The sequence below is a fragment of the Bos mutus genome, chromosome 7 (genome assembly GCF_027580195.1).
Source record: "Bos mutus isolate GX-2022 chromosome 7, NWIPB_WYAK_1.1, whole genome shotgun sequence".
Taxonomy (NCBI): Eukaryota; Metazoa; Chordata; class Mammalia; order Artiodactyla; family Bovidae; genus Bos; species Bos mutus.
The window spans coordinates 71,574,486-71,586,722 of record NC_091623.1 but is presented as its reverse complement, the minus strand read 5'-3'; the positions used below and the strand labels follow the sequence as shown (position 1 = coordinate 71,586,722).

Genomic DNA, 12,237 nt, shown 5'->3' with positions numbered 1-12,237 from the left:
TACTCAAGAGGAGTGAAAGCATATGTCCATACAAAGACAGATAAATAGATAAACATTCATAGCGGCTTTATTTGTAATGGTAAAAAAAACTGGAAACAACCCAAATATCTGTGAAACATGAGTGGATGAACAAAATTTGGTGTATCCATAGAATGGAATACTACTCAGCAATTAAAAAAAACTGAGCCATTTGTGAACACACAACATGAGTGAATCTCAAAATTGTTCTGTTGAATGAAAGAAGGTAAACACAAGAGCATATGTTCTATATGATTCCATTTACATAAAATTCCAGCAAATGAAGACCATAGTGTCAGAAGATTAGCACTAATTGTCTGGGGATAGTAATTCAGGGTGAGTGGGGGGCAGGAGGGAACCATACAAAGGGGACAAGGAAATTATTAGAAGTGATGACATGTTCACTATTGCAATTATGGCATTGATTTCATGTGTGTATATATATATTTATGTTTGATGCATCATTATGATAAAAAATCAACAAAAATGTATTAAGGCCTGTTAGGTACAATCTATCATCAGATCAGATCAGATCAGTCGCTCAGTCGTGTCTGACTCTTTGCGACCCCATGAATCACAGCATGCCAGGCCTCACTATCCATCACCAACTCCCGGAGTTCACTCAGACTCACGTCCAATCTATCATACTAAGAATTGTTTAGCAAACAAATAAATGTAAAAATCTAACTTTTCCAGTAAATATTATGAAGTTCTAAATGAGAGAAATTACAAAGAATAAAAATTTTAAATAACTTTTTATTAAAAGTGGAAGAGGTACCTCTTCTAAGGCAGTGCATAGTTAAGTGTCCAATGAACCTTCCAGACAATGGTTGCCATGGGAAATCAGAAGTTCATCAAAATCTGGGATACTTGGAGAAGCTTTTCTTGAAAGAAGTATGACTGAAGTTTGGTCTTGGAGGGTTGTATAACATGCACCAAATGTTTGGCTAGACCTAAGAAGCACACAATTGCTTTTAATAAATTGTTGGGCTGTTGTCCTCTGTTCAGAGAGTCAATATGTTCAGGGAATGCACTCTGCCAGTAAAAAGCCTGTCCCTTTAGATGCTGACGACCCTGCCAGCAGGTCACCTTTTTCCCAGGCCAAACACACAGTGTGACTGAAGTCTAAAAGGGAAGAGGGCAGTCAGAAATAGCCCTCTTGTCGGAACTGGGATGTGTTTGTGGAACTGTGTGGAAGCACCTGTACCCACCCATGTCTGGATGTAGTTATTAGTCCTTCATTTTCCCAAGTGGTAAACTTGTTCACAGATGTTACTGGAGGGAAAGAAAATGTTTAGTGTTTATGCAGCAAATCTGCTCTGAAGAAACCATTCTGTTCAACTGAGGAAATACCACAGTTATTTTGGTATTCCTTTAATTTTGGAAGTCTGCATTATTTGCAGGGCTGACCAAAAGACTTTTTAAAAAATCCACAAATAAACATCAAATTCCTGTTTAATATGGTGAATGTTATTGGTTTTTGAAAAACAAAAGAACAGTCAGTCACTCTTGCACCCAGCCCAAAAGCTAGCGGACTTTCTGGTGTTGGCAACCCAGAAACCTCATGACATAAGCCTTATTTTATTTCTGAGTTGGAACGTCACCCAGAGAGTAGGCCCTGCACGAAGGCCCTTTCTATTCTTAATGTTTCTAAAGCTGGTAGCAAAGAGTAGACAGAGACAGAATAAAGCTAAGAGGAAGTTTCCAAAGTTGACCCCTCATCAACAAGCAAGGAATTCCCACCTTGAAAAAAAAAGTATTTTTTTCTTTTTAACTTAAGCCTTTCTCAGCTGGATAAATGGATAAAAATGCATTGGGATTCTTTGTTTTATCCCTCTTATTGCCTAAGAAAAGGCTTATTGTCTCAGAAGATAAAGACAAACAATGATAGTTTATGGTTTTTTTCACACGTGTGTTATAACCTGTGTCATTTGGCAAACTGAAGTAATTCTAGGGTCAGTTGGAATTAGCTGTCCTTTGATTAGTTTCAATAAAAGTTGACAGAAGCCCCCACTCTAAGCGTTCTTGGGGATAGTTTGGAATAAGAGGAAGGGAATGTCTTTTTTTTTTTTTTTTTTGTCTTTCTTCTTAAGTTCCTACTTCTATTGAATTTCTAATCTCCACGTTTTCATTTCACCTTAACTCTGTGACACTAACTTATCTTCCCCTAAATAATACTGCTGGCGAGGTGGGTACAGGGCAGAGAATGTCCTGAAGATTTGGAACAAAGGGTAAGGGTGGGATCAAGTGGAGTACTTAATACTGAATGTTAGCTGTGTTTGTAAAAATACTCCAGACAATAGCCAACAGGACCTCTTTTCAAATAAGGACCTTGCCTCTCCCACACTGCAGCTTCCACTCCCACTCTTCAGATCTCCTTGTCCCCTCTTTAGAAATTTCCTGGTCCCTCAAATCTAATATTCCTATAGAATAGTTTCTCTCTTAAACTTCCCCTAAATCAGCACTATCCAACCCTGGTGATGGAAACGTTCTATAATCTGTGCTATACAATCTGTTAGTCACAAGTGCCTACCGAGCACTTGAAATGAATTAAGTATCACATTTAATTTTAATTAATTTATGTTAACATTCAACAGCTACATGTGTCTATTATAATGGTTATTAAATTGGATACCACAGCTCCCAATCATTCAATATTGAGCAAGAGGCCACTATTTTAGAACTGGACAGACTTATTAAAGTGTTTCTCAACACAGATATTTTAAAACAGGAATATAAAAAACAGGATTTTTTTCTTTCCACTTGCTAAGTATCTAATATGGTCTGTGTCCATGTGCATGAAACCTAGCCATAAAAATACTGGAAAAGGTGGAAAAAAACGTCAATTTAAGCCTTATGATTCTATTGCCCCAGTCTTGCTCTCTTAAATACATCCCTTTAAAAAACGCTCATGTATCCATTCAGTGCTAGTGTCCAAATATAAATTGATAAATCGTGATTCTGTGTTGAAGTTCCTAACAAATAGCTTCTTAGGGTAGCCAAACAGTGTAATATATCTAAGTCATGGCTTTAAGATGTGCAATTTGTGTTTCTAATTTTTAGAATGCACTCCAGTTACATGTTTTTGCTTTAGTCATTTGCATCTAAGGAAGTTTGGCATACTAAACAGTGGGATCATGTGTTTGATTCGCAGCTTAATAGACTTTCCTCTCAGAGAACTAAATATGCCTCTGTTAACATTGTGCATCTAATTGTTATTTCTTTTGGTATAAAGAATAAGCTCTGGAGCACCGCAGTTCTTTTGAAGGAAGTATTACTTATCCCAAGAGTGTAGATTTCATTTTCGAGTATATATGCCTTCTATAGTCTTTTCTTTAACATGTTTATTGCAAATGTTGATTTTAAACAGATGGCTTTGTTTTGTGATAGAGTGGATTGAGTATGCATTTAATAGATGCTGTGAACACTTCTCTCCACAAGAAAACCATTTACTTTTGAGCCAAAGACTGACAGGATATTTCCTCTCTGAAACACTCCCTTGCTTAGCTATTTGCTTGTTCCACCTTTCCATTTCTTCTGCTTTTGGCGCCCAATTGTTCAGGTGTTGCACGTAAAAATTTAGCATTTCTATTTACAAAGATCAGACAAGAATTATACACGAGCACTTCCTGTTATGATTAGCATTGCCTCCTTCCAGCGGTGCCTTCCTCCCTGCTTGGCAAAGCGATGCAGCTGCCTTCATTCTACTGGGTAAAAAGTTCTGCCACAGGAACATCTGTTATCAAATTTGGAATTTATTTTCTTTTAATTTGTCAAACTAAGTAAACTCTCTACATTTTCCCAGTCAGTATTAATTTCCATCATTAGCATCTTGTCTTTCAAACTTTGAATCACAATGATCAGCCAAACTGTTATTTTGTCACCCATTATGTATATTGATTTGCTTTGAAAGTCACATGTATCTTTATTACATAGTTTAGTTATAAAAGTAACATAGTCATGTGAATTAAAATATGAACTGAAGGAAAAGATAGCATTTTCCTACAATCCACCACTTTAATACAATCATTAATCTCCTTATTTCCCCATGCATGTTTTCACATAGCTATGATAATAATGTCCATAACAATTTAGTGTCTTAATTTATAATCATTTAACACTTTATCGTGAGGCTTTTCCATGTTATGACATAGTCTGCTCAAACCTTTCTTTTATAATCATCATTTCAGTGGTTGTATAATATTCCATTCAACAGCACACTATAATTTATTTGAATAATCCCCTATTGGTGACCATATGAAATAAATCTGATATTTAAGTTTGATAAACAAGGATCTTAAGAGCATCTTTGAGCTTATACTTTTTAAAATATTTTGCTTAACCTAATGGGGTATTATTTATCTATTCCTAATGGCAACCCACTCCAGTACTCTTGCATAGGTGGAGGAACCTGGTGGGCTGCAGTCCATGGGGTCGCTAAGAGTCAGACACGACCGAGCGACTTCACTCACTTTTCACTTTCATGCATTGGAGAAGGAAATGGCAACCCACTCCCGTGTTCTTGCCTGGAGAATCCCAGGGACGGGGGAGCCTGGTGGGCTGCCGTCTATGGGGTCGCACAGAGTCGGACACGACTGAAGCGACTTAGCAGCAGCAGCAGCAGACTATTAATTTGCCTAAGTCTATATCTAAAGAGTGTATCTGTCTCTATTTATTACTGATTTACTACAATAGTTAAATGTTGTAGCCCTACTATCAGGCATGGGTACAACCAATCAGTGTATTAGGAAGAGATCATTTTCTGCAATTTAAATATATTAATTTACTCAAAATATCCTTTTTGAACAGTATGTCAAGTACTATTCCTGATACATTAGAGAGACACCACCCCTGTCCTAATAAAGCTTTCTTTATTATGGATGCTGCAGACAGATCTATAGAAGAGACAGTGCTTTGACAGGGACACAGACATACTATAAAAACACATAGATGAGGTTCAGTCCTCTCATTCCAGAGCCTTATAGGGCTTCCTAGAAGAAGTAACATTTAAATAAAGAATACAGGCCTAATCAGCAAAAATGTCAGGTGGGATAGAGAAAGAGGGTGATACACTCCAAGCTCTGCTAATGGCATGTGAAAACCCGCAGAAACAAGGGAATGTACGTGGTGAACAACTCCCTGAAAGAAAGCAGCATGCCTGCAGAAGGGCTCACGTGTAGGAATATTTGAATGTTTCTTTTGCATTTTGCTTAACATTCATTAGCAATCAGATTCAAACCTTGAAATATCTGTTGAGTTGATCATCCAAGTTTCCTTTCCAGCCAAAGTCATCCTATTCTGATACAAAGCATTGTATTAGAGGGCCCAGTATACTGCACACTTGCCAGCATCAGATGGTATCATTTGGGTTATTTTAGTAGAAGGAGAATGAAAAAGATATTATGTTTTTAGTATCATTTCAAGGTCGATGGAGTGAGTTGAGGGAAACCCTCAAGGGAAGCTCTATTCAACAAGTTATGCCATAATTCTTTTCCTAAACACTGAAATTCCTAGTGCTTCTCTTTCCTTCGGCTTCAAATATTGAAAGCCCATGTTAATTTGTAAATTTTCTAATGTAAAGGGTCACATATTCTGTTCCTTTTGACCATGAACACTTTATAATACATTATTTTTTTCATATTGATTAGCAAAGATGTGTGTCATTAAAGAAATGGGTCACAGTAGAGTCAAATTTTAATTGTGAATGATTTGAACAGTTCCTAATAAGGGTTTCTCTTTAGAAAACTGAAAACTTAAGTGTGAATCATGGACTTGTAGAAGACTTGGAATATAGGAGTAGGGAGTAGAAAGAAAGTATATCCCCAAACAATAATGAAATGGCTCCAAATCATACCCCATTCACAAATTTTCCTACTCTGAACCCTGTCCACTGTAACCATTCAAGAGGAAAGTTGGAAATACTTTTAAAATGTAACGTATTTTAAACATCAGATATGAAACCTTTTTTGTTGCATGGCCAACTTTCCAATGTAATGTAGACCAAAAGAATCATGGCTTCCTAAAGGAAAATAAAGGAAATAAAAATACTGTTTGGCTGTTAGGTCATACGTTAGTAGGCACAACCTGTACTTAGGGAGTCATGCAGAGTTCTGCTAAGTGAGGAGAATAATAATGAAATTATTAGCTCCAAAATTAGGTGGAATAATTTAATTTTGATTTGCTTATAACAAGCATCACTAATTTCTCTATTATTATATGACATCTGTAATTCACTGTTTAAGTACTGTGGCAGTCAGTTGACTGTTATATTCTGATTCTCCTCCTTCTTGGAACACGGTCGTTATTTTCATTCCTTGTCCTCCTTAAAGCTGTAACTCACTTTGGGCAGTAGAATGGGAATGAAAGTGATGTGCATCTCTTTCAGATGGGAGCAGTAGCTGGTGGAAGATGGAATCAAACAGGCATGCTTTGAACCATATCCATACAATAGCCATTGGGAAATGTGGAATTGTGAGAAGTATTGAATGAAGAATTAACTTTCATAATCATAGCAAGAGGAAAACAGACAACTACAAATCAGTTTTTTCTAGCTACATGTTACCTGCTTTGTGGAAAGGCTGCTGCTGCTGCTAAGTCGCTTCAGTCGTGTCCGACTCTGTGCGACCCCATAGACGGCAGCCCACCAGGCTCCCCTGTCCCTGGGATTCTCCAGGCAAGAACACTGGAGTGGGTTGCCATTTCCTTCTCCAATGCATGAAAGTGAAAAGTGAAAGTGAAGTCACTCAGTCGTGTCCGACTCTTTGCGACCCCATGGACTGCAGCCCACCAGCCTCCTCCATCCATGGGATTTTCCAGGCAAGAGTACTGGAGTGGGGTGCCATTGCCTTCTCCATGTGGAAATGCTGCTGCTGCTGCTGCTGCCAAGTTGCTCCAGTTGTATCCGACTCTGTGCAACCCAATAGATGGCAGCCCACCAGGCTCCCCAGTCCCTGGGATTCTCCAGGCAAGAACACTGGAGTGGGTTGCCATTTCCTTCTCCATGTGGAAATGCTAGTAGCATTCAAATGCTTCCCAAGTAGTCTGCAGCCGCATCCTTTGACTGCAGTGTGCCATCTGTGATCTTCTCTTTAGCCCCAAATCACTATGGCAATGAACACAGCAGCCGCTCTTTTAACAATGCACAGCGGAGCTGTTTCTACTGTACAGCAGTTGCTGAGCCAAGATGGCAGTGTCATAAGCCAATGACAATGCCACCTAAACCAAAGCTCTGACTCTTGCAGTTAATACAAATGACCCCTCACATTGTCACGTAAACTTCTAACATCTTATAGCAATGCCACAAACTCTCAACAATACTGTTTGTGTTATTTTTTTTTCTGCATTTTTTTTCTATTACAGTCCTCTTTGTCTTGAGCTCAAGTATGAGATCATGGTGGCTAGACCACAGTTACAGACATAAATGGGGTTATGCTTAGAATCATCCTTATCCTTCTGTCCTGGCACTGAGTACCCCCAAACAAAGCAATACATCTAAAAGATTGCTTCTTCTCTTCAGAAAATTTCTTTCCTGGGAGTTTCCATAGGCCCTTTAGAACACAATGATTTATAGACTCAGCCTGCCATCCTCCACATTTATCTTAAGGTGATCATTGATTAAGCCCAAGATGTGTCAGTTCAGTTCAGTTCAGTTCAGTCGCTCAGTCGTGTCCGATTCTTTGTGACCCCAGGGATCACAGCACACTAGGCCTCCCTGTCCATCACCAACTCCCGGAGTTTACCCAAACTCATGTCCATTGAGTCGGTGATGCCATCCAGCCATCTCATCCTCTGTCATCCCCTTCTCCTCCTGCCCCCAATCCCTCCCAGCATCAGGGTCTTTTCCAGTGAGTCAACTCTTCACATGATGTAGCCAAAGTATTGGAGTTTCAGCTTCAGCATTCACCTACAAATACTTTTCAAGCTTGAGGAGTTTCTTTGATTGTATTGACAAGGATGTGGATATAAAAAGATTCTGAACTAAAATTGAGTTAGAGTTAAATGGAGACCAAGAAAATAATTAACAATACCTGGACACTTTCCATTCTTCTACTTTGCACTGCTCTGTGGAATTCCATCCTTCTTGAATACACGATAGCTCATACAGCCCCACACCTACCTCCTCCTTCAATTCTATTCAAAGCAGGAAGCTGAAGGGAAGGACAGGAAGTAGCTTTCTCTTTGCACACCTCTCTCCAAATCAAGGAGGAAAGTCCTTGCCAGATGCCCTCTAACACCTTGGTACCCAAACATTCCAGGTCCCATCCTGATTACTGATTTGGATTCTGCATTTTACCAAGATCCCCAGATAATTCTTACCCATAGTAAAGTTTTAGCAGCACTGCCCTTTATCAACTTTTTCTAATGTCATTTTAACCACAACTTAGTGATATAGCTATCCCCAGGTGCAAGGGAGGATGGGAAAGTAATCTTCCTTTTTTAAGCCTCTTTAGTGGGAAAGTGGAAATGAAGCAGGGAATAACTTTTGGTGGGATCGCTCCTAGAATCTGCCATGATATTTTTCTGGAGAAGTGGTGATACAGAATGCCACACCCTCTGTCATTCAGCGTGACCCACAGTGGCTCTCTGAGTTCACGTAACCCATGAAACCTTCCCAGAGAAGGAAGCACTGGCCTCATCAGTAGTTATTTTTAACAGCAAGTTGAGACTTTACTCATGTGATTTTGAAAAGGCTTCTTGTTTTTATTCTTGAGGTTTAAGAGTTCTGTACAACCCATGGGAATTCAAGGGAAAAATATTAAAGCTAGCATGATTGAAGGGAAGGTGAAAATTGTAAAATAGCAGGTTTCTTTTCTCTTCTGGTTGGCATGAGACATTTTCTTCACTGAGAGAAGCTAATAAAATTTATTTCATGTACTTTTTTCTTTGTTATATTAGTTTTCTGGCCTTAATGAAAATTTGTTAAGAAAGCTGTTTATAAATATGAAAAAGATGGCTTAGAGGGTTTTAGTTTAATTTTTTTAAATGAGAATTGTGCTGTTTCAGTGTTGACCCATTAATAATTTAACTCTTCTTAATTATTTCATAAAGTAAAATTCTAAGTTTTCCCATCATTCCAAGTAATAAAACACAAGGATAAAATGGCCCATAGAAAAAGTAATAAAGGAAAAATGTGAAAGACCTCTCAATCATGGGACAAGGACCTTGTAAACTCAAATTTCAGCCCATTTTGGTTTGCCTTCCTAGTGATTATGTGATGATTTATGTATGGTAGTATAGAAATGAAAGATGTCCTTTTTTGTCTCAGAATACCTCTACATACTCTTTTGAAGCCTCCTAAATCTGTGATCTTCCCCCACTGGTTATTTAAAGGACATTCTGAGAATCGGGTTGGGCTACATTCCTTTCCTTCCCAAGCACATCTTTATTTTGTTTCATTCCATGGAAAATGTATATTCCTAGTGAACCCATTCTCCTATTGCCTTACCTGTTTGATATGATAGAATAAATTGGATGTAACTCCAGAGAAACAGAAACCTTGAAGAAAAAAAAAAAAAAGAATCTTCAATATGGAGATGGCTGCTTGATTTCAGAAATGCTGCAGACACACTCGAGAGCACGTCCTTAAATGCAAAGTACAAATGAGTCAGTGGTCGTGCACCGACGAGCAAGGAGTTGGAGGGCAGGTCAGTTCTTACAACACTTGGCATGTTTTAGGTGCACATAGTTCTCATCAAATTGGCTGGGAGGCCCCAATAGAGGTCTCTTGGGAGACTGTGGTGCCCACTAAAACAACTGTGACTTTCAATAAAAATTTATGCTGTGGATGCCAAAACAAACTTGTGAAAATTGTTCACTTTCAGGCGATCTGGACAAAATCCTTAGGAGGGCTGGAGTCACCATTTGAAAGGCTCTCTATAAGAGCCAAGAGAAATGTATCCTTGATTTATTCGAATACAGGTTCTAGTAAATGGCATATCTACAGTCAGCCAAATTTGTATTTCATACCTGGAGCCTGGATTTGGCTCAGCCTCATTTTGCCAGTGAAAACAGTGAGGCTCCTTCGTCCCTCTGAGCCACTAAATAGAGATTTTAGGAATGGAGTGAAATTGAATCTTAAATTTAAAGATTTGGTGATTAATTGGAGGTTCAGGGGAAGTCTTGTTTTTGTTCCTTCAGACAGACTGTGTTCATTGAACCAAGAGGAAAATAATATTTTCAACAAAGCCAAAAAAGCAAGTTTGATTACGAAACTGGAAGCCTTAAGGAAATATATATTTTTTTTCTTTTTGGTATTTGAATTTCAGATTCTCGTCAAATGTGAGTCGTAGTCAGTCTGCTTAGTAGTAAATCAGAATGTCACCACTTGACCTTGGCAGAGTTACCTGGTAATGAGGATGAAAGGTGTATGGAACAATTTGTGTCTGAGTCACCAAGTTTTCCTTCAACAGGACAAATGTGTCATCTGTTTTGTCACAGCTGGTCTTGAGCAATAGAAGCTGCAGTGGCCGTAGAGAGGAATGGGAAGGACACCAGCCTGCAGGTCAGAAGGTGACATGCATGCATAAGTGTACTTCTGTAAATGCACAGACACTCTGAAAGAATCCACAAGAAACTGTAACAGAGGCTGCTGCTGCGGTAGGTCCTGAAGTGGAAACCTGGTGAGTCAGGGTGGGGAAAAAATATTTTGTGTGTGTATACCCTTTCTTAAATTTAAAAATTTTATATATATGCATATCTATATACCCCTTTAAGAAAATGAATAATAGTGTCCAAAGACAGAGTGAGGAAGAATACATATGAATGTGTGTGTTTGACTCTTCATTAAATTAGGTGGATCATTTTCTCCCTCCAGACCTTAGAAGCCTCTTTTCTAAACTGAAGTGGGCTAGAGGTTAGATGGTTAGATAGCATCACAGATTCAATGGACATGAACTTGGCTCTGGGAGATAGTGAGGGACAGGGAGGCCTGGCATGCTGCAGTCCATGGGGTCACAAAGAGTTGGGTTAGGGTTAGCGACACACCTTAGCAACAGAACAATAAAAAGAGTTTAGACTAGAGACATAGTTAATATTTGTTAAATCAGGGACTCCACAATTATAGAAAATAAAAATCTTCATCTGATTCTGACAGTGGAGAGAGATAACATATGTAGTTAATAATAGCAATATGAATCAAAAGCCATATCTTGCTAGCCATGAAGTTCAAAATTCAGTGGTTATATACTGAGCAGCTGCTCTGAGAAGGAGCACTCAGGAAGTAAGAGGGGAAGGGAGAAATTGCTTCTTATTGGGTGGACGCTGTGGGGGACTAGAGGGCAAAATATCTAGTAGCCCAAAGGGCAGTACAAAACAGCATGTTCATGGGCATAATGGCCTAAGACCATGGTCACCTAACTGCAATTATGACTTCACAAGAGCCTCTGTCTGTCCTTTCTTTATCTAGGAGCAAACTATGGTGTGTCTGCCTTTGACCAGCCCAGTTGATGGTGTCTTATAGGTTTCCTGTAACTAGGCTCTATACTCATCCCTCAGGGTCTTTGCTTGCCCACGCTTCAGACATCTCCTAGCTTTATTCTCGCCCACTCTAATTCCATTACAGCTTTCACCAGTGAAGACTCAGCTCACGTCTCTGGCCCTGCACTTTCTTTAGCTGGTTTTTGAATGGCAGAAGTGATTTCACCCTTAGTCATGTAAGACTGAATGTCTGCCACCTAACTTGGGCCAGAGCATGTGGAAAAGAGCCTAAGCTTCAAAGCCCGTCAGGCCAGACTTACATTCACATTTTAAAGGTGTCCTCACTTGGCCATAGAAATATGACTCAGCTGCTTAAAATCTCCATGCCTGCTGCTTCATTTGTAATGTAATCCCTTAGTTATGCACCATGAATCTGGAAAGATCCATTAACACAGGCTCTTCTGGATAAAAGCACCCTTATTTGAACACGTGGAGAATCTAGAGCACAAGCCTCAACCTTGGCACTGTCAACTTTTTGAACCAGATCATTCTTCGCTGTGGAGGGCTGGTGTATGTTGTAGGATTTTTAGCAGCATCCCTAGCCTGTACCCACTAGATGCTGGTAGCAGTGCCCCAAATCCATATGTGACAACCAGTAAGCAACTAGACATTGCCAAATGTAGTGTCTCTGGGGGTGGACATTTAGTAATCACTACAAGTTGAACACTACTGATTCAGAGGATTATCTTCCTATCAAGTTTCATTTTGGTTTGTACAGAGTCAGACTAGGGTGGGTGTCTGAAC

At 39.2% G+C, this 12,237-nt stretch overlaps 1 protein-coding gene across 3 annotated transcripts in view; it reads left to right on the top strand.

Annotated features, from left to right (window-relative positions):
• Positions 1 to 10,465: 10,465 nt before the first annotated feature.
• LOC102277109 (zinc finger protein 474) overlaps positions 10,466 to 12,237 on the top strand; it is a 70,684-nt gene continuing 68,912 nt past the window's right edge. For 2 of the 3 annotated variants that reach the window (XM_005894572.2, XM_070374088.1), the window contains exon 1: positions 10,473 to 10,637. The gene's annotated coding sequence lies outside the window, so the exon portion shown is untranslated. Of the gene's footprint in view, positions 10,638 to 12,237 lie in introns of all 3 variants that reach the window. The other variant, XM_070374089.1, reaches the window with a different exon arrangement.